Consider the following 15,497-nt stretch of genomic DNA (forward strand, 5'->3'; position numbering starts at 1 on the left):
TGCGTATTTATACATCCAACAAAGCCAACGAACGCCCTATTTGCTAAAAGAAATTGCGTTATCGCGTGATTTGGAAATCACAATAGCTACCTCTTTAGACTGATTAAGAAAAAAACTATTTCCTCTCATTTGAATAGAAAATGCGAGTTAAAATGCAATGAAAAGGCATCAGTGTTATTTAAAAGTTCATTAGAGATACCAGGCTTATAATGGGTATGCCAGACGTGCGTGTCGTCTATTTAAGACTCATCAGTGGCGCTCTATTTAAAACAATTGGAAGGCCAAATTAAATATAAAGTTGTGCCAAGTACGGTTAAGGTTATTAATGCCAAGGGGTAGAAAAACCTTAGTTTTTCGAACAACTCAAAATTTTATAAACAGGAAATTTACAGAAATGAACATATCATTGATATATCATGACAACTCAAAACTGCTGAGAACTGGGCGGGTGCTACCTCGGTGACGAAATGTTCACCAGCGGTGACATCGTTCAAGCGGTAGTAAACAATTATCTTCAATATCAGGCTTATAATTAGCTTTTATCGTTATCGTTAATATGACTTTGAAGTTAGTTTTTATCGTTTATCGGTAATATGACTTTGATGTTAGCTTTTATCGTTAATATGACTTTGATGTTAGCTTTTATCGTTAATATGACTTTGATGTTAGCTTTGATCGTTAATATGACTTTGATGTAAATTCATAATAATGGATATTAAAGTTTAAGAAGGTGACATTTGGCAAAAGACAGATAAAATAATGGAGCCAAACTTTTAGGGAAGATGAGCGTCCGTTTAAATATGCAAGATGTATAAATACGCAACCACGTCCATTTAAAGTTTGGGATGGTAAATCCAAATCCTAGTTAACGGAGAGTGTCATGTTGAAGAAGCCTTGCAGCAACTATTTGTGGGTTCCATAAGCGATCAGTTGCAAGGCAAAAATTCAGCTTCTATTAATCGAACCCTCGTTTTCTGGTTCATTTGAAATTTACGTTCTTCATCCCGGTCAACACACTCTGCAGACTCTACGTCTGTTTGGCTGTGCAGGATGTATAAATACGCAGTCACTTTCGGTGAATCCGATACAAATATGTAACTCGTTTAGGAAAAAAACTCACAAAAGATACCAGGCCTGTAATTTTGTACGCCAAAGGAGTGTTTTGTCTTCAAAAGACTCATCAGTAACGCTCGAAAAAGTTAAACTGCCAAGTTGAAGAGCATCGCGGGTCAAAAATTCCAAAGCTTGAGCAAAATACAGCTAAGTTAATCTATTCATGGGGTAAAAAATCCTTATTATTCCGATTAATTCAAAGTTTTGTAAACAGATAATTTATAAATATGACAAAATCAATTATAATTCATGTCAACATTGAAGTGCTGACTACTGGGCTGGTGATACCCTCGGGAGGAAACCTCCACCAGTAGTGACATTAACCCAGTGGTTGTTAACAAACTCATCAAAGAAAGAAGGTTTATAATTTTGTACGCCAGACTCGCGTTTTGTCTACAAAAGACTACAAAGTCACCCTATATGACCTTTGAAGAACCTTTGCAAAAACAATTTGGGACTCTGTAGGTGGCCTGATGAAAGGCGAGATGTCTGTCCCTATCCAACCTATCGTTATACCGAAGCTGGATAAAGCCCTTATAATTTTTACATAATCCAGATATTTTTTATTTCTCGATTCAGTACGCAAAAAAAATATATATATATTTTTATATAGTTACTTTCTTTTCAAGAATATTACATAAAATTCGGAAAACATGATCGATTTACTCAGTGGATGTATTACTTACCATGTGAATACATGCATAAAAGTGTCAAACTCGTTTTCAAAATTTCATCTGCGAAAGTTGTCACTTTAAGCTGTAAAGATGTGAAAAAATCTCGAGGAAAAAATGAAAGAAAGCTAACATTAATATATAGCCCTTGTACAATTGGTAAAATTCCTACCGTCAGAACATTTTTACATCCTGCACAGCCAAACAGACGTAGAGTCTGCAGAGTGGGTCGACCGGGATGAGTGACGCGATTTTCAACTGCGCCTGAAAACAAGGGTATGAGGAATAGTAGCTGAAATTTTACCTTGCAGCTGACAATTTTCGCATGTAAAGTGTTTACCAGCTGCAACAGATTGAGTAGGAATACAGTAATGTTCTGACGTATTGTACAAGGATTGGGGATGGAACTCAGGTTGAACTCATAGGGCCATACAAGAATATAATATTGCAGACGATCCTTTCAACACATTTCATAAATTTGGATAAAGTAAGGATACATTTGGACATGTTAAAGCACTCTGAAACTTAAAAGGATTTGGTGACTTTGGGTTTATGAAACAATCCTCGTTTGAAATGAGTTATTGCACATTATCCGATGAAAGGATTTAATAGTAATAAGCTTATTGGCTGATCTGCGACGGGATTTGGAACTATCAGGTTTTATAAGAGCTTTTTTTTTGCGGTCGTGCTATGGCCAACATAAAATTTACAAAACAATTATGTGCGTCACTGAACCTGGAGTGTGTATGATTCGGATGCACCCATCTTATGAAAACATCATGGAACAAAAAGGTATAACAAACATACCGAACTCCAAGGTAAATTCAAAAAGGGGGAAGTCCATAAAAACTGACAAAATCAGACGTCATCAACGAACGGAACGAATGAAAAACAACTGTCATATTCACCAATTTGAGAACTCTAGATAAAACAACAAAAAATACAAATCTCATCTCAAGGTTTTCATATAGATTTTGCGTAAAAGAAGTCATAATCTTTAAACATCATCGATGATTTCAAGCTAGGATCATAGGTTAACATGTTTCATAAATGCAGCCGGACAGCAAATCTCATAATGGCGTCGATTTTATAGTGTTGGTCACGTGATTTTCAGTTCCAAATATGACATTTTTTTTAGCAACGGCAATGACGACACGAAATCGACGGCGTAAAGATATTTCATGTATTTACCAAGCTCAACCAAATATATCATTTGATACGGCAGGTTACAATCTTTCACTATGTTATTCTTTTAGAAATGAAAATGTAGAATTTCCTTGATAATTTGATTGGCAAAGATGAAAACGCGGCAGTGACACTAAGCGTCAGTGTCAGTAAATAAATGTAAATTGAAATGACACACGAAATGGTAACGTGTTGTCCTTAAGAGGAATGATACCTCCTGATATAATGAACATGAAATGTTTATTGCTATTAACATCTCGCCAGTTAAACCGGCCGTGTGTCCATTCAATAGGTCCAATGCTGGCGACCGACCAAAGGGAGATAACTCGAATAATAACTCGTTCAAGGGACGACTGATCATAAACGTGAAAATTTTAGTAAGGGAAACAGTGTTTCTGAGGCATGATATCCAATAATTTATCTGTATGCGGTAGTAAAATGTGTAAGTATGAGTAATGTCTTTGAGATTATAGTTAATCATTGGCATGAGGGCACCTGTCAAGTTTCAGGATCTAAACAGTAAGGAGAAAGTTTTACAGAATTAACTAATTAATCGAAATATTCCCAATTTTTCTTATAATCATCTAGAAATCATGGAAATTGATAGGGAAATTGCAAATTATATCATTAAGATTTTTTTTTCAGTTTCAAAAAAGGATAACGTTGTTTTTAGAACTATAAAAAGTACACACAATTAGCTTCAAAAGAAATAAACAGAAGCATGTGGTAAAATTTTATGCATAAAGTGTGAAGTTTTGGAACAGTAAATTATCAGGAAAATACTGATCCCAAGCTTAGGTTAAATATTTTCAGCAATAAATGGGAAATATGTTTCAGCATTTTCCCTGATTGCATGTTTACCTCTATTTTGTCATACTTTGATAGAAATAATTGTTTCAATGCATACATCTCCATAGAAGAATCAAGTATCATCCTTGAAAACACATAAAAACTCAATATTGATTCAGCATTCAATGATTCAAATACTGATTTTGTCTTTGTAATTCTAAATAAAAAAATATTTTATAAAGATAATGGGTATGCGATGTACATGTTTTATATATTCTATTATATTCTATTCTATTCTAAAGTAATATTTTTAAAGAATTTCTGTCAAGACCCATTGTCATTTACATCTGTGAGCTTAAGTTTTTTTTCATTCTAAATGAATGTTATATATATTTATATATGCAATAGTTAAATAAAGATTATGAATCTGAGGTCTTACAATGAACACTGAAAGTACCAACTCCTAGCCTCTGACATATGATGCCCATGAAAATGTTTATAACAAATGGAAATATTAAGGTACTCTATACAAAGGCTTCCCGTTCATCAAACACGTAATTTCTAATATCACTGAAGTGTCTGTAAGTATTGGTGAAAGGTCTGTTGATTTCTGAATGCTGGTGAGATCTAATGTTGATAAAGTTTCTTTGATAAGGTTTTTGAGTGAAAATGGTGGTGTATTTGAAAAATTATAGTTTGGATGATGTCTTGTGACGGTTCCAAATCGATTGAAAAGGCGAAAGTTACTTAGTAAATGGTTCATCGGATTGTATAATAACATCAGGCGGTGGTTCGTTTTACAGTTGTCTCATAGGGGATGGTGTAGTCTGAAAAGTCAGTCATGCTGGCATCTAAAATTTTTGTCAAATGTCTGGTGGTTTCTGTTGGTATGTCAAAAGGTCTGGGTTCATTGTTGTATTCTTCCCTTCCATAACTTATATGAGATAATCTGCTGTCATCAGGTTGGTATATTTGTCATGTCATGGCTCATTTTGCCTAATCCGATAGTCTCACTTAAGTTTGGGATAGGGACAACACTGGCACTTATCGAACTCTTGGCTGTGGAACCTCCTTATGTGTCTTTGCAGACTGTCCCTCACCAGAAAGCATTTCCCGCAGTTATCACACTGGTATGTTCTGTAACGGGAATTTAGTTGGAAAACAGAATATAAGTTACTAATAGTCTAATATTATAAGCCAAATAAAGAACAATTTATAATGATAATGTAAATATTTCAGACTACCAAATTTATAAGTCAAATTGGTGTTTTTTTAAAAGAAGTATTTATAATTAATAGCAACCTGAAGAAGTTGATTATTTAGTGTCTCTATCAAGAAAGTAAGTAGATCAAACGCTAAACTGCCGTTGTCTGATGTCATAACCTAAGACCGACACGCGCCGGTCCTACCAAAAGAAGATCGGTAGGCCCGATAACGTCATAATCAATTACGGCCAATACGGCAGTTTAGCAGCTAAATATAAATCAAATCAGTGTGTGGGTTACATATAAGTGAATCAATATATCAAAACCAACCACCATTACACTCCCCCTCCCTTAAGAGAAAATGTACAGCAAACATACAACAATATAAAACTCACAAAGTCCTTATCATGTTTTGACTTTATCACGTTTGGAAAAATTATAATTTAAAACATTCAAACCTAGAATGGCCTCCATTTTGCCAAAATTTATAATTCACTTTTCTAAATTAATTAAATCAGTTACGGATTAAAAGAAATGGTATGTGCCATGTTTAACTTCATATTTAAAAATAATAAAAATAAATGAACCAATTCAATCAATAATAAATAATAAATATATAATTACTCAGCAGTGTAAGCACAAACAAAATATTGTCAATTTCAAAGAAAATATTGTCATATATTTCACGTTCAGTTCCAGATAATAAAATACAGTTCAACAATAAAATTTACGGTTCCATGTCTCTAAATAATTTGTCATTCCATTTTAAGTTATCCAGTTCAGTTTTCAATCTTTGGTTCTCCACTTAGATTATCTTCTCTTCTTCCTTTCCTGATCCAGTTTAGAACCTTCCTTCCTAATTGTGTCTAATCTTTCTTTGATAACCAGCCTTGTCCTTCCCAATTAGTCCATACTATTTGACAAGAAAAGTAAATATAAAGCTAAATCGGTTTCATTCTCTGGTATGGCAGGCAGTTGAATTGGAGGAACATCTGTGCATGAAGTCTGAGACTAGAATTGTTGTCTTATGTTATTGCCCAACACCCAAAAAAGGTATTATAGTTCCTGTCTGTGGATAAAGTAGTTGAAGGTGGATGTTGTCTTTTCTGATAATCTGAAAGAGAAATCATTGAAGTTCCGATGGGAAATTTTTCTGGAATTGAAACTGAAATCAGTCATCTCATCGTCGTCAGTAGGGTTTGCTGCTAAGATTGACGATATGACGGTTACAGAGTGGGAGATGATATATGCTTGGCGGAATTGACAGAAGGTGAAGCTATCTGCTGGGCTGAATTGACAGAAGTTGAAGCTATCTGCTGGGCGGAATTGACAGAAGGCGAAGCTATCTGCTGGGTTGAATTGACAGAATGTGAAGTTATCTGCAAGGCGGAATTGACAGAAGGTGAAGATTGACGATAAGACAGTTACAGAGTTGGAGATGATATATGCTTGGCGGAATTGACAGAAGGTGAAGCTATCTGCTGGGCTGAATTGACAGAGGTGAAGCTATCTGCTGGACGTAATTGACAGAAGGCGAAGTTATCTGCTGGGTTGAATTGACAGAAGGTGAAGCTATCTGCAAGGCGGAATTGACAGAAGGTGAAGCTATCTGCTGTGCGGTATTTAAGATAGGAGAAGCAGATGAGGTTTCTTAGTGACCCAGAAGAAACGGGTATATATCAGTTTTCCAAGGGAAACAAGCACACCATGTTTGTACTAATGCGAACAGCATATGTTCTCGTTTGATCCAAATTGAATTTTCCCTGCTGGATATCTATTTTGCTGTCTGAAGGCAAGTAATCTTTATAATCTTATTGTATGAGACAATATTTTAAACGAAATTTAATTCGGTATTTATCCTCATACCAGGACTAGTACAAACAACAGGTTTTGTCCGCTCCGTGTGATTCAAAAATACTTTTTATTCAAACCATATTGTTAAAATTATAAACAAACAAATGTTTGTTAAAATGTTGTCCTCAAATATCCCGGACGAGCCCCGAATGTAACGGGAATAAATTTCCCGAGTTACAAAACAAAATAAAGGTTACTAATAGTTGGATGTCAGCCAAATAAAGTACAATATACAATGAATAATGTAAATATTTTATACAACCAAATGTGTAAGTCATAATGGTGGTTTTTCAAAAGAAGAATTAATAAAATTATACAGTTATAGCCTTTGTATGAGGTCGATACAAGAATATATCTACCTGAAAGAAGTATATCGACTGAAGCCGTAGTCTGAGGCTACAATTGTTATATAATTATTTTCAATGCACCTGAAATAGAGCAGAAATTCATTTGATTGGTTTGTTTAAATGTTGTCTATGGTTGGATTTTTAGATTTGAATTATTAGATATTTGAAAATAAATGTTCAATATCACTTTTCTATCTGTCATTTTCAGTTTTCTTTTGAAAATAAAGTTGAACATGTGATTCATTTTGAACGAATCAAATTTGTTAAAATATACAAAATCATAATATTAGTTAATATCAACCTGAAGAAGGGTGATGTTTCAGTTTCTCTCAAGTATCTTTCTGCCGTTGTCTGACGCCATAACCGAAGACCGATACGGGCCGGTCCTACCGGAGGAAGACCGATAGGCCCGGTAACCTCAGAGCCAATTACGGCCAATACGGCAGTTTAGAATCTATCTATAAACCAAAAGGGGGGGGGGGGGGGGGGGGGTTCAATATAAATGAATTATTAAGATAAAACCAAACTCCGTTACAGTATATGTAAAGCCTGGTTTTAGTATATCACTCATTACTACAAAATATAAAATACAACTCTTTTTAGAATAATTTCCCTTCAAGGTTCTGGTAGGGAGTTATCCTATACATAGTTATTATTATTACGGACTAAAACAGCACCAATATAAAAAAAAGTTTACAAAACAACACCGATATTAAAAAAGGACAGTAAATACAAGTATCAATAAATATTTCGAATTACAGATATCCTTTATCAGTATCTCATGAAAAAAGAATCTCACTAATCTATTCTGATTTTACTAAATCAATCTTGAACGTAATTGAGATTAAAAACCAAACCACGTGTGTATAATTCTATAATTCTAAAAGTTCACGTAAATTTAGATTTACAACAGAGGCTGCGTATTTATCTATCCCAAATGAAATTAACACATCTAGCTGCGATGGTTACCACAGCGCGATTTGAAATACATGTACACCTTTTCATTGATCCCATTTGGTGCCAACGTTTTTAATTTTCTTAAGCAGTGTTGTGGACATTGATGGTAATATTTAGTCGATTGAGATATGCCATAGTGTGGCCAGGAGATCTCACATGTCGACTGAGAGGAAGGTCTGGCTTACATTCATATTTACTACGATAGTCATTCATACGTTTGTGAAATGGCTGTTCTGAATCACCAATATACTGTTTTTCATATTTACACTGTAGAAGATACACAGTTTTTGCAGTCTTGCAAGTTACATTTCAAAATATGGTGTATTTCTTATCAGTCTGGGTTTTCACTGTTTGCTTGACATTGTTTGATCCAACACACCCTGCAAGAGCCCACTGACGAAGAGTCTGGTTTAGAGGGTAAATTGGCTCTCACCAGCAAGTCTTTAAGCCTACGGAAAGCCAGTACGGGTGGCTCGGGAAAGATCTTGGATAGTTTAGGATGTTTTTCGATTTCTTTTCCAATTTTCGCTGATAAGGTGTGATAATTTGTCAAATTTAAGACGATAAGTCAGTTCAATCGGGACTTTTATTGACTTTTTTCTTTTTATATTGTAAAAGTTCATATCGGCTGATGATGTTACCTCGAGAGAAATCTATTTCAATATCTTTTCTTTTTAGCACCGAGTTTTTAGGTGACCAAGAACTCTTGCAATCGTTTTTTCACAATATCATTGATGGAGCGAATATGCATTATTTTGATTGCCTGGCTGTATGAATATTCTTGGTGAAGTGTTTTGGGTGACAACTCAGGGTGGGTTTGCAATACAGATCTGTAAATATGATTCCATCCTTCACTTGTGTAGCGGTGTCAAGAAATGTGATCCTTATATATATAAATAGAAACAAAAATGTCTGGTTACTAAAACATCTTCAAATATAAAACAATTTCCATCAACTTTGTGTTAATTTTCATTAGTTTATTAGATTCAATCATTTAGTGTCTGGTATCGTGACTATCGGCTTTGTTTGGACTTTTTCTAAACCATATATAGGTCAAGTATAATTTTTGGTTTTCTATTTTATACTGATCTCCCAAGAAATCCTCGGTTTTCATAAATATGTGTTTCAGTCAAAATTATATGTTCATACTTCATTATACTCATTAGATATTAGACAATTGAACTATTAACAACAATTAATATAGCAATATGGGGATATTGTTGGATTTTATATGAAACATGCGAAAGCACCCAAACAACGGTAAAGGGGCCAGACCACTGCATTTGAAATTTAGGTGAACGTCCTTTACATTTTCTAGGGTCATGCAGGAGTACTCGATCTCCAACTTTAGAATGGAGAAAAGCGCAAGATAGGTCATAAAGTCTCTTTTGTTTCTCATTTACGCTCACAAGACGTTCTCTTACCTCTTCATGTGTCTTTTCTCTCTGGTTCATTAACCGTTAAACATCGGTAGTCAAAGTATATGTTTGGTTTTATTCCACAACACCCCCCCCCACCCCCCACCCCCAGAAAATTAAATCTATTGAAAGCCTTACTTCTATATCCACCATCCTAAAACATGGTGTTTCTCCCACATGGTTTTATGAACTCACGATCTATATACCATCATAAGGTAGGGTAAACACTGGTCCAGTCCTTTTGAAAATCAATGGTTATGTTTAATCTTTCCACCAGTCCTGAACTTTAGGGGTGAAATGGTTCCCAAACAATATAAGTATGCATTTGTCACCTGGTATTATGGGAAGGTTGAATACGCAGCGCAACGCTTGCACCATCTTTCAACATACTGGCTGAAGTACGTGTGAACCTTAAATGGTCCCTCATTGGACATTATGCAACAAAAATAACACTTGATTTCTATCTGCACTGATTAGAAAATACTGTAATGTTTCTACTTTGGTTGTGGTATTTTCCCACTTCCAATAAAGTATAATTCCTTCTTTGACTATAAGTTTATCTCATTGACTCCAATAGGGTTTATGTGTTTGGTTGAGATGTGAAATATCAGGCCATTTTGATTTTTCTGCAGTGACTTTTCCAAGTCAATACTGTAAGAATGACAGAATTGTTTAATTGTCAAAGTTTAAATTCAGTTAGTAGTCATAGTGGTATCTTCAGTTTCATTTTCATCCAACTTGTCAATTATTGCTGGAATTTCTATTTGGTAATTTACTTCTGTAACATTCCTAGCATCACATTGTCTAAAATTTGTACACGGCCATCTCAATAGGCCATCATCATTTCCATGCTTTAAACCAGCGCGATACTTAATAATGAAATTATAGTTTTTTTGTATTTCCAGCCATTATGCTAATTGACCTTCAGGGTTTTTAAAACTCTTGAGCCAGTTAAGTGCTCCATGGTCAGTTCACATTGTGGGATATTGAACCCGTATAAATAATTGTGAAAATGTTTCACTGCTAAAATACTAGCCAATAAAACAAAATTCCCTTCTATCGACACATAATATTGACATTCACTTTTCGAAACATCTTGTAGTAGGAGCAGGTTCCAAGAAATTTTAATGCCTTATAATTTGTGGCCATGACTGCAGCCTCTACTTTGGTTGGGTATGGTGAAATAACATACGCATTTACAACATGTCCAAAAAATGATACTTTTCTTTTGAAAATAAAAAACTTTCAAGTTGAAATGTTTAACCCAGCCAAATGGAACCTATTAAAAACTTTGCTCCTCAAACGATTTAGAAAATACAATGATATCGTAAAGGTAGACTACACAAATCTCCCATTGTAAGCAAGAAAGAATATTCTGCATTTATCTGAAAAGAGTTGAACCAGCATTACACAAGACAAAAGACACGATTAAATTCGAAAAGGCCTTTACTTGGGTCCATTCCTACTTGGTGATAGCTACTACCCAAATCGAGATTATTGGACCATTAGTTTCCACTAAGTGCGCCCAGACGGTCCCTTTTTCTCGGTAGCGGGAAATTGTCCTTAATTGACAGGTCTATTATTTTTCTTAAATCAATACACAGGCGAGTTGAGTGATCATGCTTACGAGCAACCACAACGGGGAAGTTCCATGGTGACTGTGATTGACGTTTGATACTCCCCAAGCATTCATTGTATTTTTTCGACAACTTCCTTTCATTGAGCTGTAAAGTCGCGTCGTTGGTTTTGATTTACAGGAGGAGCATCTCCTGTATTAACTTCATGTTGTTTTATATCTGTTCTACTCAGGTCATTGTTTGACATTGCAAAAGGTCCAAAGTATTCAGTCAAAAGGTCTGTTACCATATTTTATATTGATTAACCTTAAGGTTATCTTTATATTTTTTCAATAAAAACTTGCACATGTTCAGGTAAAACAAAATCAGACTCGATTTATATTTTCCAGAATGTTTTCTGAATTTGGAGTTTCAGCTATACCAACACAAGTATTTTTATATAAGGTCTAGGGCAAATCAGTCGCATTCATGATACTTACATTTAATTTATCTCCCTTGAATGTGCAAATAGATATTGCAACATGGACACCCTTGTTCTTAAAAGACTGACTGGTATTGTAAAGAATCATGGTTATACAATACAATGTTTCTCATTTTGGTTGTGCAAGAATAATGGTTTCTTTATAAGGGTGTATTTTCACTTGTTTGTCCATTGAAATTTAAAACAAACTAGGTATTTGACTCTCTAACTGACAACCCACTGTCTTATTGGTCAATAAATGAGTTTTAAATGGTACATCAATCACACAGCGATTGTAATACATGAAATCATAACCTAGTACAACAGGTTTGTCAATATCAGCAACCATAAAATGTTTTTAAATGTGCTGATCATCTAGCAATAATGGTAATTTAATGGTGCTTGATGGACATGATGGTCAAACATTATGCCCGTCTGCCATTTTCAAGTCATTTCATATGGTTGTAAGAGAGGAGAAATATGTCAAAAACAAACTGACAACGCCATGACAAAAAAAACGACCTAAAGATAAACAACAGAGTACAAAACACAACATAAAAATTAAAAACTGAGCAACACGAATCCCACCAAAAACCGTGGGTGCTCCGGAAGGGTAAGCATATCCTGCTCAACGTGTGGCACCTGTCGAGTTGCTCGTGTAACTGCAAACCTATTGATAAGTCTAATTTGGTAGTAACATTTCAGGAGAAGAGAACAGGAATGTGGTTACCTAGTTTTACAATGCTCAGGCAAACTGTAAAAAAATGGGATTTAAGACACTAATTGATGCCTAAGTATCAATTCAACAATGAATGCTTATATTAAAAATTTCAGTTTTCATGAATTAACAAACATGATCATTAGTTTTAAGATATTGATTCCTTTAAGGAATATCAAAAGTTAAATCACAAAAATACTGAACTTCGAGGAAAATTCAAAACGGAAAGTCCCTAATCAAATGGCAAAATCAAAAGCACAACCACATCAAACGAATGGACAACAACTGTCATATTCCTGACTTGGTACAGGCATTTTCTTATGTAGAAAATGGTGGATTGAACCTGGTTTTATAGCGCTAAACCTCTCACTTGTATGACAGTCGCATCAAATTCCATTATATTGACAACGATGCGTGAATAAAACAGACAGACATAAAAGGTAAAAATGTCAAAATAGGGGTACCATTGTCAACACCGTGTTCAGCTGGGAGGCGACCCTCTCGGCTAGCAACTAAAGTTTCCCTGTTTTGATGAATTTGTTGTGGACACTTCATTTCTTGGTTTGTTATTTGGGTTGGTTAAAACCTTGATTGTTGTAATCTTTGTTATATTGTCCATTTTTTATTTGTTGAATGAATTGTTTGTTGTGGGTAATGCGTTTTTTACAATCCCTTTTAATATGTCCTGGTTTCCCACAATAATAGCATGCTCATTTTCCTGAATAGCCCCTTTAAAATGGGTTTTATGCACAGTATAACTAGTATTAACTTCACTAACATCAGCAAGTTTCCATAAATTTGGTTTTCTACGGCTTGCAAGAAAAGCTTAATATTTCGGAGCTAAATTAAGGGCATCATCATGGTAAAGGCCCAAGCAAGGTCGTAATCATCAGTCAATGCCTCTCTAAAGCAATGATAAGCAAGACTACTTAACTTCTCTTGGTGTGCTTTGGAGAAAACCAGTTGACAAGCCTTTTTAATATCCTGGGCAACTTCATTCTGGGCTAGGTATTGGTATAAATATTGATTTTGTTAATAGTATCAGTAAATTAAAACCATACTAAATATTATTGTAATACCATATGCACATTCATGGTACTACAATCAGTTGATACCTATCTTTTGGCATTGCAAAAGGTCATGTTTTTCTCGGACTGTTATTGCGAACCAAATGATACTTTTCCACAGATTCACTTGAAGGTTAGCTGTCGATTTAAACTTTTGCAAGTTCTATTGTCCCATTGAATAAATACAATAGCTATTGTTCTCTGTGTAGTTTATTTTAAATTTCTTCTAGGAGAAATCTATCACTCATTGATTAATTTACCCGAGTAAAAAAAATTTCTTATAAATAGACAAAATTACATGTTTTATACTCAATAAACTGTTATCACAGAGATATGTCTCGCCTTTTTGTACTTTTGATAATGCAAATGTTGAAATTAGAATAGCAATACTTTAACATGTAAGTTATGCAAATATTCAAAGTCGAGGAACCATGACTGAAGGTACATGGCTGAACAATCTCCATGAAAATGATATGTGCCAATGTTAATACAACTGCATACCAAATATTATTGACTTATCATAAGTCGTTCCCTTTAAACAAACCTAAACACAAACATTAACTTGTAAACTATGCAAAAGTTTCAAAGTCAATGAACCATGATGAGGGGGTGGGGCTTTATAATCTGCATGGAAAAAAGACTTGCAAATGCCAATAAATTTGCATAACAAATATCATTAACATAACATTAGCAGTTCATCTTAAACTGATCTAATCACAAACTAATACATATAAACTAAGCAAATGTTTCAAAGTCAATAGACCATGACTGAGGGGACGGGGCAAAACATTCTCCATGGAAATGAGATGTGATAATGCTTATACAACTGAATACCAATTAACATTGGCATACCACTAATGGTTCCCCTTGAACTGACCTAATCACAAACTAATACATGTAAACTAAGCAAAATTTTTAAAGTCAATAGACCATGACTAAAGGGGCGGAGCCAAATAATCTCCATGGAAATGAGATATGCCAATGCTTATACAACTGCATACCAAATATTATTGACCTACCACTAGTGGTTCCCAATAAACTGACCTAATCACAAACTAATACATGTAAACTAAGCAAAATTTTCAAAGTCAATAGACCATGACTGAGGGTGCAGGGCCAAATAATCTCCATGGAAATGAGATGTGCCAATGCTTATACAACTGCATACATAATATCATTGACCTTCCACTTGTGGTTCACCATAAACTAGACCTAATCACAAACTAATACATTGTTGACACCGCCGACGCCCCTGTCGTAGTCGTCTTCGTCGTCGCCAATGCCGCCGTCGTCGTCGCTGACGCCGGAAACAGAATACCTATGTCTTGCTTTTTGACTCTGTCAAGGCGAGACAAAAACTGCATGTGATGTTGTGTTTATTAAGTATTAATAATATATTTTCAATGTTCCATATAAACACTGATTTAATCATAAAAAGTTGTTTTCTGAAATTTTTTTTAGCATTGTTCCTATTAAAATTTGCATTTTTTGTTTTTGTTTAGTAATAGAACACTTTTAAGAAGGTCTTAATTTGAGCATCATAATTTTCCAGTTTTTATTTGTCAAACAAGACCAAAATTTACATAGGAACAATGATGAAAGTTTTGTCAGAAATCAACTGAATCACTGTTTACCATTAACAGACTGAAAATATATTATTAATATTGAATAAATACGACATCACATGCAGTTTTTCAGTATAAATCATGTAATTTTGTCTATATATAAGACAATTTTTACTCGGGTAAATTAATCAATGAGTGATAGATTTCTCTTAGAAAAAATTTAAAGGTCCCAGTGAATAAACTTCACAGAGAACAATAGCTATTGTATTTATTCAATGGGACAAAAGAACTTGCAAAAGTTTGAATCAACAGGTAACCTTCAAGTCAATCTGTGGAAAAGTATCATTTGGTTCGCAATAATGACATCTTTACACTAAATCCATTAGATGTTGGATGTGTATTGATTGATATTTTAGTCTTAGATACACGATTTTTTTTAGTTTTTATTGACTTTGAACTAGCTGTCAGTAACTGGGAGTACTCACAGATCTCTACTTTGTGTCTTTCTGTTGTAATGGATGTATAAATACCCTGCCACATCCAGTTTGTGTTTTTCATAAATATGTTTCTG

This window comes from Mytilus californianus, unplaced genomic scaffold (genome assembly GCF_021869535.1).
Source record: "Mytilus californianus isolate M0D057914Y unplaced genomic scaffold, xbMytCali1.0.p SCAF_3, whole genome shotgun sequence".
Lineage (NCBI taxonomy): Eukaryota > Metazoa > Mollusca > Bivalvia > Mytilida > Mytilidae > Mytilus > Mytilus californianus.